General features: G+C 40.9%; 1 long non-coding RNA gene across 3 annotated transcripts in view; it reads left to right on the top strand.

Moving 5' to 3' along the window:
• The window catches only part of LOC135577267 (uncharacterized), a 31,048-nt gene extending 19,416 nt beyond the window's left edge, over positions 1–11,632 (top strand). For 2 of the 3 annotated variants that reach the window (XR_010468895.1, XR_010468896.1), the window contains exons 2-3: positions 398–2,907; positions 6,609–7,205. This is a non-coding gene — a long non-coding RNA (uncharacterized LOC135577267). Of the gene's footprint in view, positions 1–397; positions 2,908–6,608; positions 7,206–7,361 lie in introns of those variants that run through there. The other variant, XR_010468897.1, reaches the window with a different exon arrangement.
• Positions 11,633–18,633: the final 7,001 nt, after the last annotated feature.

Below are 18,633 nucleotides of genomic sequence, written 5' to 3'. Positions count from 1 at the left end.
TGTTCTTAATGGTTTTCTTGTTCATATGAGACCAATCAATTAATCGTGTTTCAGACCTAGAGGAATGGGAAGTTTCTTGCCCTCTGAACAGGAAAGAAACCCCTAACAAAGATTACCAATCTACTTATTAAGACTTATGTCAGTAGTATAGTCTAACAGAGCTTCCAGCTGGGGTTGGAACTACAGGTTTGCAATCTTGTATAACCCTAATGTTCACTAGTCATATGCTAATTAGTTGCTAAATCACAAAAGGGAAATAATAATTATTGTTTCAGATTAGCAATGTTACCCAACCTGATTGCATGCTTACTGTTACGAAGAATTAAGGAATGAGGTTCATTTAGGAACATTTACCTGTATAACCTATGTTTCTGGTTCCATTTTTTCTGTTTTTCAGGTGCTGAAAAATTATCTTTTATTTGAACAATTCCTGGACAGATTCTGCTGCTCTTCATCACTCTGGGATATCAGTCAAGAAGCAGGATAGTAAGAATGAGAGTAAGAGCACATAGAGTTGAAGCAATTATGGATCTTGTCCTGCAAAGATTTTCAGCGGACTGAATATATCACACTGTGGCCAGCCATAATCAGTTAAATTAATGCAGAGTGGGATATTTTCTGCTTCCCATTTCAGGGCTTCTTACTGGAGGCAACTGGGCCATTTGTACAGCAAACTCCTGCTTTTCTAGCTTCTCTCTTTTTTTACCCAATGTAATGCTAACACTTGGTAAAAAGTTTCTGTGGTGGTTGTAATTGGTGGACAGGAGCACAGAAATGATTCAATGTTCTTCAAAAAGCTCATTGAGATCAGAAGAAAAGCTCCTATTGATCTCAGGCATACAAAGTCAAGCTTTTATTTAAAAATAGTTAACGTCATGTTTGAAAACTCCAGATCAAAAAAAGCTCCCTCATTTCTTTTGTCACCTGGTCATGCACACCCAAAACTCCCAGTGAGGTCAATGGGGCATCAAGAAGCCTTCTGGCTCAAAGTCAGGCACATTCACACATTAGAGCTGCTGACATGTGGCTGAAGTCATGAGGGTGCAGAGGATACTGCTTTGGCTCAGAAAGCTCTTACTCAGCTTGCTATCTAAAATGGTCCCTACCCATCAAACCTAACCTGCTCAGATCTCTTCCAATCACTATCTGCTGTATTGTGAGAAGGCTGACTTGGCAGCTTTGAAATGACAGTCTAGAAATTGGAGTAATTTCCTTGCTAGGATTAAGGTAGTTCTGGCAATCCTAAGAGTAAATACACAAGAGAGGTGAATCTGCTTCATAAATCCCTAGTCTGAGGTTATCTCACCAACAAATAGACATTAATCTGCCCAGTGTTACTAGTCAAAGTCATATCTGAAAGATTTTGATGGTTGCACTGAGCCAGTCAAATCTCAGGACTGTTGCTCCCTGCTGCTTTGTGTTTTCTGGTTTTAAACTGGGACTGCAGAGGAGCAACCCCTTGCAAAGTACAGCTGCATAGGTTCTTGGAGCTAAAAAGAAAACCAACAGAAAAAGAGGGCTGCAGCCCCTGAGCAGTAGATGACTCAGGAAAACTAAGGGAATTTTCTAGCAAGTGAGAAACTGCTACAGGTGAAGAAGCATTTGTGTTCAGGTCCCTCCACCCTGCTGTAACTCTAGCCAGATAGCGAATCAACACTGCAGATACTCAGTGGTACTGGCCCCAGCCCAAGTCTCCATGCCAGAATCCTAGCACACCTGTTAAACAGATTCCTTTCACCCAGTTTTCAGCTAACATTTCAGCTGTAGCTGGTGATACACCCAGTCTGTGGCAGTCCTATGGCTGTGAGCTACAGTCATTACTCATCATACTTCAGTGCTCACCATGACACTGGGATGTCAAAACCAGGCAAAGAGCACTGTTGCCCTGAACCATATGGGATAATCCACCTGACTGGTGTAACTTTAGGTACACAGGGATCATGTAGGTGTGTTGGTTTGGGCCAACACTAAGGAAGGGTGATGGCAAGCCCTGCAGTATGCTAAAACACAACTTCTTTAAAGGTTTTACCTTCTGTCTTTAATGCTCCATCTGTCTAGGGGCATGCACTGACAGTTCTCTGCCCAAGCACCATGCCATACTGTGCTGTCCCACCTCAGGACAGTGAGAGCTTCATGGCCTGGGTGAGAGCTACAGATGGAAATGCTGGCTGCTGCTGCTGCAGCTCTTCCAGATGCTCAGGAGGGGCACCATGAAGTCTGCTCTCCTAAAAGACAATCAGCAGCATTAGAGAGGCATTTCCCCAGAAGGTGTAGTGCTGCAAGTATTGGAAGTGGAGTGCTAGGGGCAAGGCTTCAAAGCGATGGTGCAGCTTACCTGCTCTCCCTTGCTGCTGAGCCAAGTCTCATTGAACTTTAAGTTTAGAGTCTGGAAATAGGAGTTGGTTGGTTTAAGCTTATGATGTATTTCTTAAGAAAGTAGGGGAAATGAGCCACAGGATGAAGAGTAGAAGCTGCAGCAGATGCTTAAAAGGACAACATGGGTTTCAGCTGCCTTTTGAGCAAGCGGTAGCATTTTAAAAGGCACATCTTCTGCCACATAATACACCTAAGGATCAAAGGGAGTAGACGATGATGCAGTACTCCTCCTCCCCTCTTTTAGCTTGTCTGTTTTTTGTGTCTAGAAACACATAGGGCGGGTTGTTCATGAGGAAGTTCCAGGTTTGCCCTAACTAGCTTTGGTATGATGTTGTGATACCAAGAGGATTAAACCAGGTTCTCAATAGTGGCTGGATGGTGGCTGTCCACTGCTGGAAAAGTCCATTGGAGAGTTCCAGTAGAAAGTTCTCACAGATACAGGAGTGAACATTTTCACTACTGGTTTCGAATCAGGACTTTTGGAAACCTGGAGGAGAAAGAGGAAGTGCAGACAGGACTCCACACACAAAGGTAGGATGACTTATTCTGTCTTAATATGCAGTTACATATGTCAGTGTTCATAAGGAATTTTTTTCAAGTAGTGTTCCTAAAGCTAAAGTTGGTCTTATTTCTTACAAACCTAGAGATAAAGCCACAACACTTGCAATATAAGAAAATTACACATAGTGATGGGTGCAATTCACAACTTCTTCATTTCAGGCATCCCCATCTGAGAACACATGGGGGGCAGGATAGGTTTTGGAGGTTCAGTCACTCCCCAGGAAGCTACAGAGAAGGCATTATCCAGAGTAATTATGAAGGAGCCTTAGACTTTTCTCCTGATTGTGATCCAGCTGAGTTCTTGATCCTGCTTCAGGCTAACAGAACTGGAACTAGCTCCAAAATATTTGGTTTGAATGCTCCTTTCTTCCATTAGGACCTCTTATCTCTCTGTGGTTGATTAGTACAGTGGCTGTTCTCTCACACACAAAATGCACTGCTTGTGTAGTCTTCACTGTGGTGAAATGGAGGTTCTATTCTTTTAGTTAGCAAAGCCATGTGTGAGATGTTTACTCTTAGCAGTGCTCAAGGGCAGTGCTAATTTATTTCTGTAACAGTCCTTTTCAGACGGAGAAGTTGGTGACAGCCATAATTTATTCATGGTGCTATGCAGCTTTGCATAGCTTGTCATACTGGCCTGCAGCAACTGGAAATAGTTATTTTCTGAGGAAAGTGTAGAGACCAAAACTGATAACACACAGTGACGTACAGGAATCTGCTTATGTTTAGAGAAGATAATGCACATCAGCAATGGGAACTGCAGATGGCTAAGAGTTCTTGTTTTCCTCATGGCTTGTCCTCTTTCATAATTCTCCTGATGTGGGTGTGTTTGACTTCATAAGAAGATGTTTACAGCAAGTAAAAATTATTTGCATACATTCACATTCATGTTCACAGTTAAAACAATCATTGACAGTTGTGTTTAAGAGCTTTCTCCATGATTCCTAAGAAAAGACATGACAATATAACTGGGTCTGCTCTTCAGCAATGAAAGCTCAAAGTCACATCTGCTCTCATTAGGTTCAAATTTGGCTATGCTGAATACATGCCGTCATGACTATCATTTCCACGGTAACGCATTTCAACGTTATACTATTCAAGTCATGTGACAGAAGGTCAGGCTGAAAAGAAACGTGGGCTGGGAAAAATTAAGCACTCGTGTCTTTGGTGGTATTAATAAACAAAACAGCTACCAGCAAAGTAAATTGGATTTTAGATAAATATTCGCTTCCTTGAGCTTGCCTGAATGAAAAAGCAGCTCTCTAGCTATTGACTGCTTATTCTGCTCCTGCAATTTCTCTATGGCTGGAGTGTTGGGTTCCCACAAAATTGTTGCAAGGAGGGAGCATGTCTAGTTTCATTTTGCACAGTTTTTATTGAATTAAAAAAGAAGATATCTCAGGGAACCAAGCAGTTATCTTCATGCAATTTAGGACAGTTAACTTCTCTGTTCAGCTGATAGAATGCCATAAATTATGGGATTTATTTTTTTGTAAAGTTTTCTGTTCTTCTATTCAAAGAGAGGGAAAAAACTCAAAGCTTTAAGCCTCAAGGAACATATGAATAAGTTGAGTTCATATTAACTTTTAAGAACATCTGGATTAGGCAAAAATTAAACAGAAATATAAGAAATTAAAAATTAGAATTATTGTTCTTGCACATGCAGCCCTGAAGTCAGAAAATGTCCTTCCTCCAATTTCAGTGGGCTTTATCAAGACCTCCAACAACCATAATGTCTTGATTCTCACCCATTAGAGACAAGAGAAGCAACATGAATATCACCATTTGTTACATCCAAACAATTTCTCAGTGTATGCAAGCTCAGTGTTTATCATGCCACAATTTACAATAAGTTTTGGAAAACTTACCTGGCAATATTATCATATTAGTTTCACCGTAAAAAAAACAAAACCATCATTTGTATTTTTGTCATTGTAAATACAGGAAGAATCACTTTTAAAGACAATGCTGGCTCAGTTTCTATGTCATGAATTAAAGCAAAAGTTAATTAATTAGCATATTTTGTATATTTGAAGTACTAAAATAGCAAATGCATGCTTTGGGTCTTGAAAATCCTGTCCCTCCCTGTCACTTCAAGGGCAATCTTTCACTTCTACTACCATTTTCCACTGAAAGAAGGGTGCACAGAAAAAAACATGGAAAAAGCAGTAATTTAAATATTTCCACTTTGTATGCATTTTTAAAAAGCCAAACAAAAAAACCCAAAGATGCCCAACAGCCACTGAGAAACAACATCCAACAATATTGGATTTGCAAACCACAGATGAGAAGAAAAAGGCTTCCCTTTTATTTTAATGGTTGGGCTGGTTTCATACTGTTCTGTTACAAAACATGATGCCAATCAAGATAAAAAAAGTTAATACTTCCACATTTCTAATTGGAAAAAAATGAAACTGCCGAAGATCTTTCTTAAGTATGTTCGTGGAAAAGCCACACTTACTCTTTATTAGTCTGCATTATTTATAAAACGGAATTAGTGTCATTCAGCCTTAAAGAAAACTTCATTAATGCCAAGATAGGAGAAAAGGCTGTTTATTTATTCACTTGTGCAGTCTGTTGTCGAATTTTTAATATCATTACATTCTATAAAACCCTATCAATCTTAATGTGTAAGATAACAAGTAGACGTAGAATGATAGAATAATTTGGGTTGGAAGAGACCTCTGGAGGTCATCTGGTGGTTCAGCATCCTACCCAGACCATGGTCAATTAGGCCATTTTTCTCCAGGTCTTAAGCAGCTGAATTTTTATTGTCAAGGGTAGAGATCCCATAACAACTCCAGGCTTCTGTTTCAGTGTTTGACTGCCCACAGTGTGGTCATTTTATTTTTTTTTCCTTCATACGTAATCAGAATTTAGCTTGCTGCAGTTTGCATCCATTACCTCTCATGCTATTGCTGTACAATCTCTAGAATAATCTGGCTCTGTCCTCTCTGTATGCTTCCTGAAGGGCTAAATACTGCAATAAGATCCCTCCTTAGCCCTCTCTTCCTAAGAATCTGCAAACATAAGATGGAGCAAAGTAACTCATAGGAGAGTTCTGGAAGGAAAAGTTTATGCAAAGGTACATGATATGACATCTACTCAGCATTCTTTGCATGGGAGAAGAGCCTAGAAACACAAGTGAGGAACAGAATGTCTCTGTGCTGTGCACTGAGAAGAAACTGTAGCTGCCTGCACGCAGATGTTTTGCAGCAATGGACAGACAAGAAACAGAACGGAGGGGAAATATGGTACAAAGGAGTGAAGCTGTGACCCCAGTAACACATTGTGAATTGAATGAGAGGAGCAAGATGGTGTCAGAAGACCCTACAAGTCATTAGAGTTTTCCTCCTGAAATACTGAATTGGGTCACCAGGACTATAAATACTGTATCCAAGGAAAAAATAGAGGGGCCCTATACACATACAGATATCAGCTGACCCTCCTGCCTATAAGCCAAAGGTATTACTCATATAATACATTACTAATATATCTTGGCTTAAGTGTGACTAAACATCTCTGGGCAGCTCTCCACTCTCAAAGCACATGTAAGCAAATCTGGGTAGCTTCCTATTTGAATTGGGTTGGAGTCTTGTAACAAACTGCTGGTGTAACTGGAATCATTAAAACTGTCTTCTTTTTTTTTTTTCTTTCATGTCTCACACTAGGAAGATTTGAAGAGAATTAGTGTCTTGTATCCACAATCATACAATTGAATCTACATTGAAGATGGAGGAGAATGCCTTGAACTGAGACCATGAGGAGAGAACCTGTGTCAGCCCTTGAGTCCTATTTGCTTTAGCAACCTTTGCCATAATTTAAGAAACATCTCTGGTCAGCAATATGTAAGAAGAAAGCTGCTGTCCGTGTAATCTGTAATATCGCACATTCAGTAGGGATGTGCCTCAATGCTAGCTACAGAGAGAACTGAGTTTGCTAGTGCCAAATCAGAGTTCTCTGCTTGAATTGCAGTTTCTCCCTGTGTGCAAATTCTCCTTTGGAGCTGAGTCCAAACAGGAGATGAAAATATATGCATCTGGGTCTAATAAACAAAATCCTGTTAGCTGAAAGGCAGCCAGTAGGTGCGAAGTTCTTTTTCCTCTGGCCATGTTTGCACGTGACTATCTTTTTGCAACATTAAATACTGAGGGGTTGCCTTGAAGAGAGGCACCGCATTTAAATTCTAAAATTCTCTTGAAATACTTTTTTTTTTTTGTTTCTGTATTTCTTATCATCATGGAATTAAAGAAAGAAAAAGCATAAAATTAGACCTCATTCTTTTGCCTTCCTTCACCCCACCTAAAACATTTTTCCTTCTTCCTCTCAAGGTTTCTCCTTTTATCTCAGCTTTTTTTTGGAGAATTTTTGCAATTTATACTTACATCCACTTTTTTTTTTTTTTTTTTTTTTTTTTTTTTTAGTGCATTTGCTGGAATGTCCACAACACCTCTCTGTGAATTGAGCCTGCTTCTGCCCACTACAAAGAAGAGAAATTTCCACATATACTGAAAGTAGATATTTTTTCCTGCTTTGGTCCAGTTTCCAAACATTACTTGCACCAGAAACCCAATCTGCTGATAGAGCTAGGACCGTAGTTCACTGAGGTAATGGACTCAAAAAACTGAGAGCAATGACTTCTGAATACAAATTATGAACGAACATGAAATGGAAGACACTGTGTGAGCCTCAGTTCATTTTGATGCTAACCACAACTGATTCAGAGAAAATAATTAATTGAATAGATGTAGGAGGGTTTATTTCAATATTAGACATCAAGTTCACTTTCTGATCATTGAAGACACTGATCAATGAAGCCCAGTTGGACTCTCCAGAGCTGGATATTTCATTAAGCTGCTTGCCTTGGGCTCATAGAATTGCTGGACTTCTTATCTCGTAAAATGACAGTGGTCTGAGCTTCAACATGGTCCTTTGGCCCCTCTACTTGGCACAATGCTGAAGCTTTCCATATGTCGCCTCTCCATAAAAATGAGAGATACAATCCAGCCAGAGTGGTGCCCTGGAGCAATGCTGGTCATCCTGAAGTCCCAGCATGTGGTGTTGTTTAGAACCAGAGATAACTGGAGTCAATGAGATACACCTTCTTTCTGGGAGTTACATGCCACTGTTCCAGCACTTTATCTCACAGAAGGAAAACACAGCCTTAGACCAAATCAAACACTGTTCTGCCTGGTTGTGTCACCCTTCTTGTTCTTTTTTGGCCCTAGGCATCCATTAAGGAGTTCAGGATGTTTCTTCCTCCACACAAGTCCTCCTCTGGATGGTGCAGCAGCTTCTCTGCAGCCCAGCCAGTTTTCTTCTTCCTTGGCTGATCCTGGAAGTAAACAAAAAACACCTGCCAAATAAGTACATCCTGCTCAGGGGTCCTCATCTTGGAGCTTTCTCTCCTGCATTGCATCCCTTACTTGTTTTCAAAGGGCTGCATTGATACCTGTCTCCTTTTTTCTGGCTCCGGGAAAATTCCACTGGCTGGGGCCTGCCCTCAGCATGGACTCACGGCCTCAGCCATTGCGTTACTAATTCTTTCACATAAACAGAAGATGTTTAAGTTAATGTTCTCCCATTGTTAATCATGTGTCATCCTCCTGTGCAATTTCAATTCAAAATGGCGGTAAAAACATGGCCAGGAGGGATAACTGCCTACTTGCAAAGCAGGGTTTCCAGTCTCCCAGAGAAAGTCCTGCATTATCAAGCAGAACTAATAAGAAGTTCAAGATATTTCTAAATGTGCAACTGTGCCAGTAGACTCTGGTTCACAGTAGACTTCTGGTATTCTGAGTCTACCACAGGCCACATAATTAAGCTAACGGGTAATAATCTATATATGTAGTTTAAAAGAGGTTTTATACAAATATCTAAATGAAGCTGATAAAGCATTTTGAAGAAAGTTAACTAGATCTCTGTCTTCAAAGCCAGTTTTTGTAGTATACTGGTGCACCATAGCTGGAAAGCATCTTGGAAACCCCTTCATATGTTCCATAGCTAAATAAACATTAGGGCTTTCCAGGCTATTCAAGACTGAGATGACCAATCTGCATTTGGAGAGAGCACCTTGGAATTTACTTATTTAATTTCATCAAGTTCACTTCTCTTCAGTATGCTCAGTTCCTCCCTTCAGTTTTTTTTTTGTTTGTTTGTTTGTTTGTTTTGTTTCCCCCACACACACACTTTTTTTTCTCTAAATTAATCTTTTGGAAAAGCTTTTACATCATAAATTTAAGAGCAAATAATTCAAAACCTCCACCGTGAGTTTTTTAAAATTACATAGCACTGGGCAAATGATGTTATCATCAAGTGGTAAAATATCCAGCAACTTCAAAAGAAGCAAAGTTAAGTCAACACAGAGTCCTCATTAAAACTCCACCTTTATTACTTTAAAAAGAAGAGGAAGTTTAAAAGGACTAACTAAGGAAATTCAATGCCCAAATCCCATTGTAATTCAATACGAATGGGGCGCCACATTCCCTTAGGCTGCTTTGCAAATTCTCTCTCACAATGAATGCCAGACTGGCTCCCATAATGAGCCAGTCATTCTGTAGTATCAGAAGGCCAAGGTGATTACTGGGTGGTGATACCTGGTGTAGCTGAAATAATGCAATACTATGGAAGTATTGTGTTTTCATCACTGTGGGTCTGTGAAACAAAATCATCTGGATGAGTTTAGTAATGGATCAAGAATGACCCATCTGGAGGCAAGAGAGGATGGGGCTGGTTGTTAAGAGGGCCATTAGGTTATCTGCAGGATGCTTCACCTCCACCTCTAGGACCCTCTGAAACCTAGACAGAGAAATGGAACAAGGAACTTACAGGCAAAATCACAAAGCCTGGAAGTATTTGTTTTAAGATATCACTCAAAAGATCAAATACTGTTTTTTTATGGTTGCCTCTCCAAATCAAGCAAAGGCAAAGATGTAGCTAATTCCTCAGCAGTCCATCCCTCAAGCACACACGCCAGGAGATATCAAATCTTCCTCTCCATTTGCCATCAGGCTGGAAAAAGCACTGCTGCTCCTGCTGCAACAGAGATTTGGAAAGCTGCACCCAGGAGTGGCAGAGCCTCCACCCCATGCTGAGACTTTCCACACCACCATCAGCCCTGCTTCTGGTCCTGCAGTGTTTGCAGCAATTATTGTCATTCACAGCCTGGTGTGCCATCTCCCTCTAATGCTCTGTCTATGTGTAAGAATATCCACCTATAATAGCAGAGGGGTATAAAGCTACTTTGAGGAAAACAAGCTCACCTGGCTTCATATAGAAAGTTTTAATTTCTCCGAAGGAAAAGACCCACGATTCTTCCCACACTAGGATCAGCCAAGAAGTTTTTACTGAGGTTTGTTAACGTTTCCTTGCTTTTCAGAAGAAGACCCCTTTCCCAAAAATTAAAATAAAATAATCCTCCCCTCTTTGCCCCACTGTTAGGATGGGTCAGCTCTGGGGGTTGAACCAGTATTTTATATGATTTCTTTCATTTGGTTGGATAAATTTCATATGGGTTTGGATTCTCAGAGATTTCTTAGTATACAAGATATGAGGAGTATGCTGTTTTGAAAACTCAATATTTTGAACAGATCAATTTTTGCATTAGATGAAATCCCTTCTTTTTAGCTCAAAACTACCTGCCAGAGACCAGGGGAAAGAACCCAACAGTGCCTCGAGAGATCATTTGTTTCAAGTGGACTCATCAGGGGTCCCTTCAGAGCTGTGTTCCTCATGCTCAAATTATATCCATGGTGTTGTTTTTAGCAGGCAAATTCTTAGATTGTACATGATTTGGGTTTGTTCATAGAGTTAATCAGTCTGCAGGCACAGTTCTATTAACAACTCCTACCAACAGAGATTTCCAGTTGGTATTACAACAGAGTAGGTAAATATCACATATTAGGAGGGACAGCGTTGTATATCACAGGGATATGGTTTCCCTTACCAGTGAAGTATTGTTCAGAGGATGTCCAGAGCAAAGCCCAGGAAAATCCACAGAAACAATTCAGTTGACTTTATTGGGCAAAGAACACTTGTTTAAAATCAAGGAAAAACTTACAGAGTTAACAACCCCCTATCCTGGGTGCAGAATTATTATTTATATTTTTCCAATTATTTTCAGTCCAGGTTTTCTGACAGTAAATATGAGAATTTGAGCTGCTAAGATACTATAATTACTTCCTCTCCACATCCAGAGCAAATCAGTCATTCTGTACTGCTTGCAATAGGTTTTATGAGGGACCATATCTGAATTCTTACTCATGCTAACTGTGAAGTTACTGATGTGAAAGAAGAAGTGAATGGAGCTGGCTAGACTGTTAGCTTTGGGATTGCTGTCAGGACAGGATATAATTCAAGCCACAGTCAACTGTGCATTTTTAGGTGGGGACATCATGGTTCAAAGAAGAATCCATATTTGAAATAATCTAATGTTACTTAGGAGGACAACTGTGGACAACCGTATTGTTTTTTTTTAATAAAAACTGCTTGCAAATGAATGTTTGAGGTTCATTATTCCACAAGGCAGTGAGGGCTAGCAGTTAGGAGGTGGACAGGAAGTCAGGATACTTAATTATTTTCTTTGGTTATGTTGCTGAAAAAACAGGTTTTTTGAGTGTATTAGACCACCTCCCAGTGGTTGTTTTCCTTCGTATCCTCAGGCTATTAAGAGCTTCTGTGCATGCAACTCTTCCAAGTCAACTCCATGCAGGAACATTTTTATTCAGAATAAGCACTCGTTTTCATAGTTTACTTTAACTTTTGAGAGCAGCAAGGCATTTCTAACAGTGAAAACAAAGCGACTGGCTTGTGTGTTTCACCGAGTTCCACAAAATGTGAGAGGCAAATCCCTCATCCTCTCCTATATGAATAGGGAGAGCAAACAGTCACTGCCACTGAGCTACTCTTCTTCTAGAGAGTCCTCCTGGCCACAGACCCACACCACCAAAGACCTCAGGTGGTAAAAAAACAAAAACAAAACCAAAACAAAACAAAAGGGACAGTCAAAATCCCCAATGTAATGCTTTGGTTGTTGTGCATTAGGACCCTCACAAATTACATGGAATAACTTTTTCTCCTTCAAGTGGTTGATAAAGGTATAATGTTTTCCTAGGGTGTGCCTAGAAGTGGGCACAACACAAAGGGACCTCACAAGCAGGGTGGCTCCTCCCACAGCTCACAGGTAAGCTTCCCTGAAAAATCTGTGGTCATGTAAAAGCAGTCTAATAGGCCCCTATTTGAGTTGTGCAGGAATCAGGAACAATGGCCAGGCCTTGCATTTGGTCTGTCCTTCTGCCTATATATTCTGCCAGCTCTTCCAGACACTATGGACTTCTTACATTCATTCTTTCAGAGTTGCTGTAGTCAGTGAGCCACAGAGCCTCACTGACTACATTGGTTACATGACTATGTAACTAATAATTGCTTATAATCATATACCACTTTATCAGACACTTTTTCCGTTACAGTGTCAACTGTATAAATATATATCAGTATATTATGCTTTGTATTTTATTATTCATCAGAAATGTCAGACAATATAAAAATATGCTTCAAGTAATTCAAAACTGAAACTGGAGTTTTGAATACATCTATCTGTATCATTTAAGGACAAGCAAGCAAACTCCTAGATGAGAGTGAAATATACACTTGTCAATGTGTTTTTTTGGGGGAATGCAGTTCTTCATAAATGAATCCCTTGTGACACAAAGAGACAGCTTCTTTTCTTTGTTTTTGCATTTGATACTGTGTAGATGCTACAAACATTAACCTGGTAAAGTTGCATTCTGGGCAAGGACCACTAAAATACCCTATCAGTGGTATCATCAGACATTTCCTATCAGCAGTATCACCAAGATTACTTAAATTGTCATATGTTTTAAAATATAACTCACCCACACTGGCCTTGCCTAGTTCTGTTTTCTAGTATCAGTTATCTTCACAGAGGTCTTGTCATGCTGTTACAGTCTGTTAAGTAGATATACCCAGCAATTCTCCTCTAGACAGACTGAGTAACCCACCTTTCACAAGTTCCTCCCTAGAAGGCTTTCTTGTCCTCCTCCATCCTCCTCGGCCACTCAAATATCCAGACAAAACAAAAAACTTGCTTTCTGGGTATTCAACAGTATGGGTTACTGAAGTGTAGCTGAGAGGGAGGAACTGAAATGCACGTGGAAACAAGAAAGTCCCGATACCTTAGGCATAAGCTTGCCTGGAGTTTCCGCTGTTGTTGTAAAGCATAAGCAGAAAACATATGTGCCAAGAGCTTCAAGCAAAAGCATTGGCAAAATGGTAAGATTTTCTTAATAATCTTTTTTTTCCTCAGGAATTTGTTTATTTGCCCTTCTCATGGATGTTATGGCACGTAACGACAAGCGCAGTCACTTATTTTGTTTCTTTCTCCTGAGGTGATCCAAGGACTCCGTCCCAATCATCTCTCCATTAAATCCATAACTTGAACTGTAGATCACGTTTTGAGAAAGAAGAAATGAGCAAATTCCTAAACCAGTCATTCTACTGATGTCCTTTCCCATGTTTCTCATCTAATTTTGTCAAGTTTCATATCCCGCTCACTCAGCATTGCTTTTTGCCTTCTCTACCATGTAAAAGAAAGCATCAGAAACCACTGGATGGTGAGAGACTTACAGGCTTGCCTACCTGCTTTTGCACATGGCTGAAAAAGTTATGATGCAGCCTTTCTTCTGGGTATCTGTGTCTCCACACACTTGTTTGTCTCGATGTATTTATTTTGGCTGCTCACAGGAAATTTCTATATTTCTTGGACACAGGGAAGAGGGAAAGGAGTCCCAGAGGTTACTCCTTCCTCAGAAATAGACCATTTCAGTCAAGTGCCTGCTCTGCTGGTTTGCCAAGTAAAGGCTTTAAAATGAACCTTTTTTTCCTGCTCACCAGCTTGCAAAGCACTTCTCTCTCTTTTTTGTCCCCATATGCAGTGAACTATTTGCTGAACAGCTTCAACAGAAAAAAATTAAGGCCATAATTTCATGAATACTCCTACCAAAAAGGACAACTTGTTCATAGTTAATCTTTTACCTCTTACTCCTACCCACTCACTTGTACTAGCTCAAGACTGTTGCAGCTGAACAGACTGAGGAAAACAGTCTTAGTTAAAAATACCCCCGCTCATTTTTTTTTTTTACCCTTAACCCCACAAGCTATTGTAATAGCACAACTGTGGAAGCAGCTAGGAGGGAGAGGAGAGCCCCTGAAAGGTGAGTTGAAAGAAAACTTCATTGAACTGTGTTTTCAGATAGCTCCACCTCAAGCACCCTATAGCTCTGTGGATAAACCACTGTCCCAGAGATTTACAGGAGCAGTAATTCCTCCATTCAGTCTCCTGAGTCTAAGCATCCCACGGGAAATATAGCCCCAAACTGAAAACAAGCAAACAACTCTTTCTTGATTTGACAAATGTGAGAGAAACTCTGAAATTTCAGGTAACATATTTTGGATTGAATAGAATGTTTCATTCAACCTGGAGAAGTTTTTTCTCTCTTTTTTTTTTTTTTCCTCTTGAGTTACTGAAAAGCAGCTATGCTATCAAACAGATATGATACTCTGTGCTCAGCAAGCCTGCCTGCCCTGAACTCCTCCAGGTCCCATCAAATGGAGTGCAAGTACAGAGTGAAAATTATTGGCTCAGTGAACATCACTCAGGTCAGGTTTGATACCCACCTGTGTCAGAGAAGTCTAACATTACAAAGCTGAAGCAGAACCCTGGCAGTCTGTAGCTTCGAATTAACCAAAATGCATCTGGAATGACCAACCTGCAGTGCTAACACACAAACATAACAAAAATTTTTGGCTTCCAAAGAAACTCTGCTGTGATAAGAAAGAAATGTCATTCTGTCAGTTTTTCACCTGAATCAATAGGCATTCCCTCCAATGCTTCCCAAAGCACGAGTATCTCTTTAGCAGGATCAATGCTTTGTAATTTTATCCTGAATGCAGCTAGTCAGGAATGAAACTTTGCCTTTTTGCTAGATGCAAACAAATTCATTTGATTGTGTTGGGTTACTCCTTACTTCTTGGAAAGTTGTTTAGCTTCGAGGTGGTTTGTTTGTTTGCTTGTTTGTTTGTTTTTTAAATTTTGTTTATTTAGGGTTTTTTTTTCAATCAAAGACACGAGCCTTAGCAATTGAGCAGTCTCTCTTTCTTTCCTCTACCTACAAAACTAAAACATGTCCTCTAAATGTCACTGTGTTACAAGCTTTCCAAGGACTTTTCAAACACCTCTCTGAGAAAGGCTTTTGCATTGTCCCTGAATCAGGAGGAAATTGTAGTTTTTAACATAGGGCTGGCTTCTAAGTGAAAACAGTGTACTGTTTCTGTCAGTGTGCACCATTTCAATTGTCTCTTCAATGGCTACTGCCATTCCCTCTCTCCCTACCTAGCAGATTTAAGGGACAAAGATCCCTGATGCCCTCTACCAAGTGGGCTGCAAAGCTCACAATCTGGCTTGAACACCTGAGTCTGTGGGGATATGTTCAAGCACTGGACAATTTTTATGGATGGTTAAGTCCCATACGCTTGGGTGTCTTTTCACTGTGAATTAGGAAGTAGTCTAAGATATCTTATTCTATGACACAAGGCCCTTGACAATGACGATGCAGAGATAAGAGAACTGATGGTATTTATTAAACAATATCTATTCCTACATATAATAAATGTCATAAATGTCCCATATGGTTGGTTTTCTGCTCTCTCTCTGCTGAAACATGACCAGAAATTATTTCTGAATAAGTAAAACCAAGAAGTAAATTCAGATGAAAACAAAATTCGACAAAGAGCAGTTTCCCTGATATGAACTGCTCATTGACAGCTATTTTTAGACAGAGACATCCCGAGCCCAATCCGTTTGACTCTTGGCAGATGCTTCTCAAATCAAAAGGTTCCAGTTCATGTTAGAGGCAATGAAACCTCCCATCAGCATCCCTCCAAGCTGGCTCAGGGCCCATCATGAGCCATCTCTCCTCTTCCACTTGCTTCTTTAATTCAGACCTGACAACCTAGGATGCAGATTTAAATCCAGCTACAGGATGACTATTAATAGGCCAACAAATGCTGAGGATGAGAATTCTCAGTGAATTTAAAGCTGAAGGATGATTGCCAAGAAAATTTGGCTCTAGCTCCCCTGTTGCTTTGATGCCCTTGGTTCCCATTCTCACAGCCTAAGAAAACACTTCTTCCCTCCTCTCCATAATCTCCCCAGGTATAAGCAGTGGAGATGAAGCCCTCTTTCAATAGCTGCCCAAGCCTGCCTCTCCTCACTTGTCAGCCAATTCTTCCTGTCTTTTAATGGTTCTGGCAACATTTTACTCTCCACAGCTCATTTCCCACCATTACTGCCAGCCTGGAGAGTGGGTTGGACCTAGTGTGTGAACAAGGCAAGGAGTGCTAGGCCCAAGACTTGCAGGTCCAGATCACACAGCAGAAGCACTGTTGATAGACAGGCAAGACAGTGCAGCACCATTTCAAATGCCACCACATAGCACCTCTTCTTGAGATACAGTGTCCACTTTCCCTATAAAATTCACACAACGGAAACAAGAAAAAAGATAAAGGCGAGAGATAGCAGAGATGAGAGCCCTAAACCAACAGCAAATTTGCCTTCCAGACTAGGAATTTTCATGTAACCATAAATATTTACAGCTTAGGTCACCAGAATATAAATTCAGTTACAATGAGTTTGGCTAGGGAATGGGTGAGGGAGGATTTGGTTTTGTTGTCAGAAAAAGCTATAGTACATGTACCAAAGTTTTTCCCCTCCGGTTTCTCGTCCATTATTTGATGAGCTTTAGTAGCCAGTGTGGTTCCCCAGAGATTTTGGACATATTGCTGTGAGCTAAAGATATCCCATATTCTGATTTCTGTACACCTAAGGATTTAGGGCACGGCAGCTACTTCCATTGACTGAAGCAAATTATCGTGTAAACACTACCCTAGAGGTACAGAGGACAGCCTTGCATCTAGAGGACTCTTCTGTAAAGAGATGTGGCTGTGTCTTTTCTTCTTTTCATGCATATGTCAAAGCTCTCTTCAGTCTCAATGAGAGCAGGGTTACCCTGCCGACATTTCAGTAACCATCAGGGCCAGCTTGAAGTCACTTTTCTGGCACTGATGGGAGAGTTTCATAATCATGCATCACTGCAAACTATACCAGGGAGGATCCTCCTCCCTGCCTTCCTCTTTGTCTGTTTCCTCAAGGAATGTAGCTGCTGAGGCACACCAGGGACATGGCTGGCAAGGAGTGGAAGATGCTGTTTCACTGGCAGCCAGTGACTAGATGAGTGTGTATTTGTTTCTGCTTGCTTCCCATGAAATATTATTCATCTGAGTGTGCCATCAGAGATCTGGAACTGTCGTCTGTTAAACAAAAAAACTTACTGCAGGAATTGCAGATCCATTTGAAGAATTTGCCATATCTGTCCCTGTGAAATGGGACACCAAGCCAGTTGTACAGTAATACAGATCAGTCCTACCTCATTCTCTGAAGGAGGCTGGCTCCTTGGCAGGAGTTCTGCTGGCATTGCTGAAAGCTGAAGTTTGACTGGTGCAAGCTGATGAGTCTTCCCGTCTGCTGTTCTCCTGCAGCTGACCTCTAATCCTGCTGAATCTCCCTCTGCTTCTTGCTGGAAAGTAATTCCTTCGGACACCTCACACAGTATGGACCAAACAGACTGACGAAAGCCAGCCAGCTGAAAAAGTGATACCTAGCTCAGCTGGAAAGCTTCAAGGCTAACCTATTCCTACATTAATGACACAGCTTCAAGATCCAGCTGTCCCTTTATGTACAAAGACTCTGCTTCAGCAAAGCACTTTAGCTCCTGAGTACTTGCCTTCTCCTATGCTTCAAGTCACTTACAATGTCCTAACAGTGTTGCTGAATCAGGGCCTACTTTTCCTTAGCTAGTCCTGTTCTCAGACCCTGTATTTATTTATTAGACATTAGGTCATTTTTTATTTCTGGCCTCCAGCCCCTGCCTTCAGTCCTAACATTGCCATTCTTCAGGTCTTAATTCAAATGATTTTGAGGGCACCTGATGGGGCCCTGTGCACAGTCATTTCACCATGTGCTGCATCTGGTGGTGTGAAAGGATAGACTGCAACAACCCTCTCTTCTCTAGCAGTATATTCACACCTGTTCTAAAAATTTAATGAGATCAGGCCTTGCAGTCTTTGCTGACAAACAAGGGTGTGTTCTTGCTGATGCTAGTGAAGATGGAGCTGGGGAGAAACAGCTTTGAAAGGGCAGAAAGACTGATTTGAATGTTTGGGCTGGCTTTGAGCAACACATTTGTCCTCTTGACCAAACCCCTCCTGCAGTGAGCCTGTACACATGACATACATGAATGTTGTACTGGAAGCAAGTGGTGAAAGTGTGTGCCCACTACCTATTTCACTCTCATGCTCACTGCCCTGCAGCAGCCTAATGATGTTAGACCACTACAGGCCAGGATATTCACACCAAGGTTATGTGGTCACTGAGCAGACCCTGAGCAAGAGGCAGCCCTTGCTCCAATGCATGTGTGGTTGGCATGGGTAAGATAGAGGAAGAACACAGAGGCGTACAGAGTTGAAAATACTTGTGAAATGTCATATGACACCCTATGCTAGATGCTTGTGAAAAAAAGGGGGATACACACATGTATGTGCTCCCCTGCATGTTTCTTTGCC

This window comes from Columba livia, chromosome Z, assembly GCF_036013475.1.
Source record: "Columba livia isolate bColLiv1 breed racing homer chromosome Z, bColLiv1.pat.W.v2, whole genome shotgun sequence".
Lineage (NCBI taxonomy): Eukaryota > Metazoa > Chordata > Aves > Columbiformes > Columbidae > Columba > Columba livia.
The sequence above is the reverse complement of the archived record's forward strand: the minus strand, read 5'-3'. Positions and strand labels throughout refer to the sequence as shown.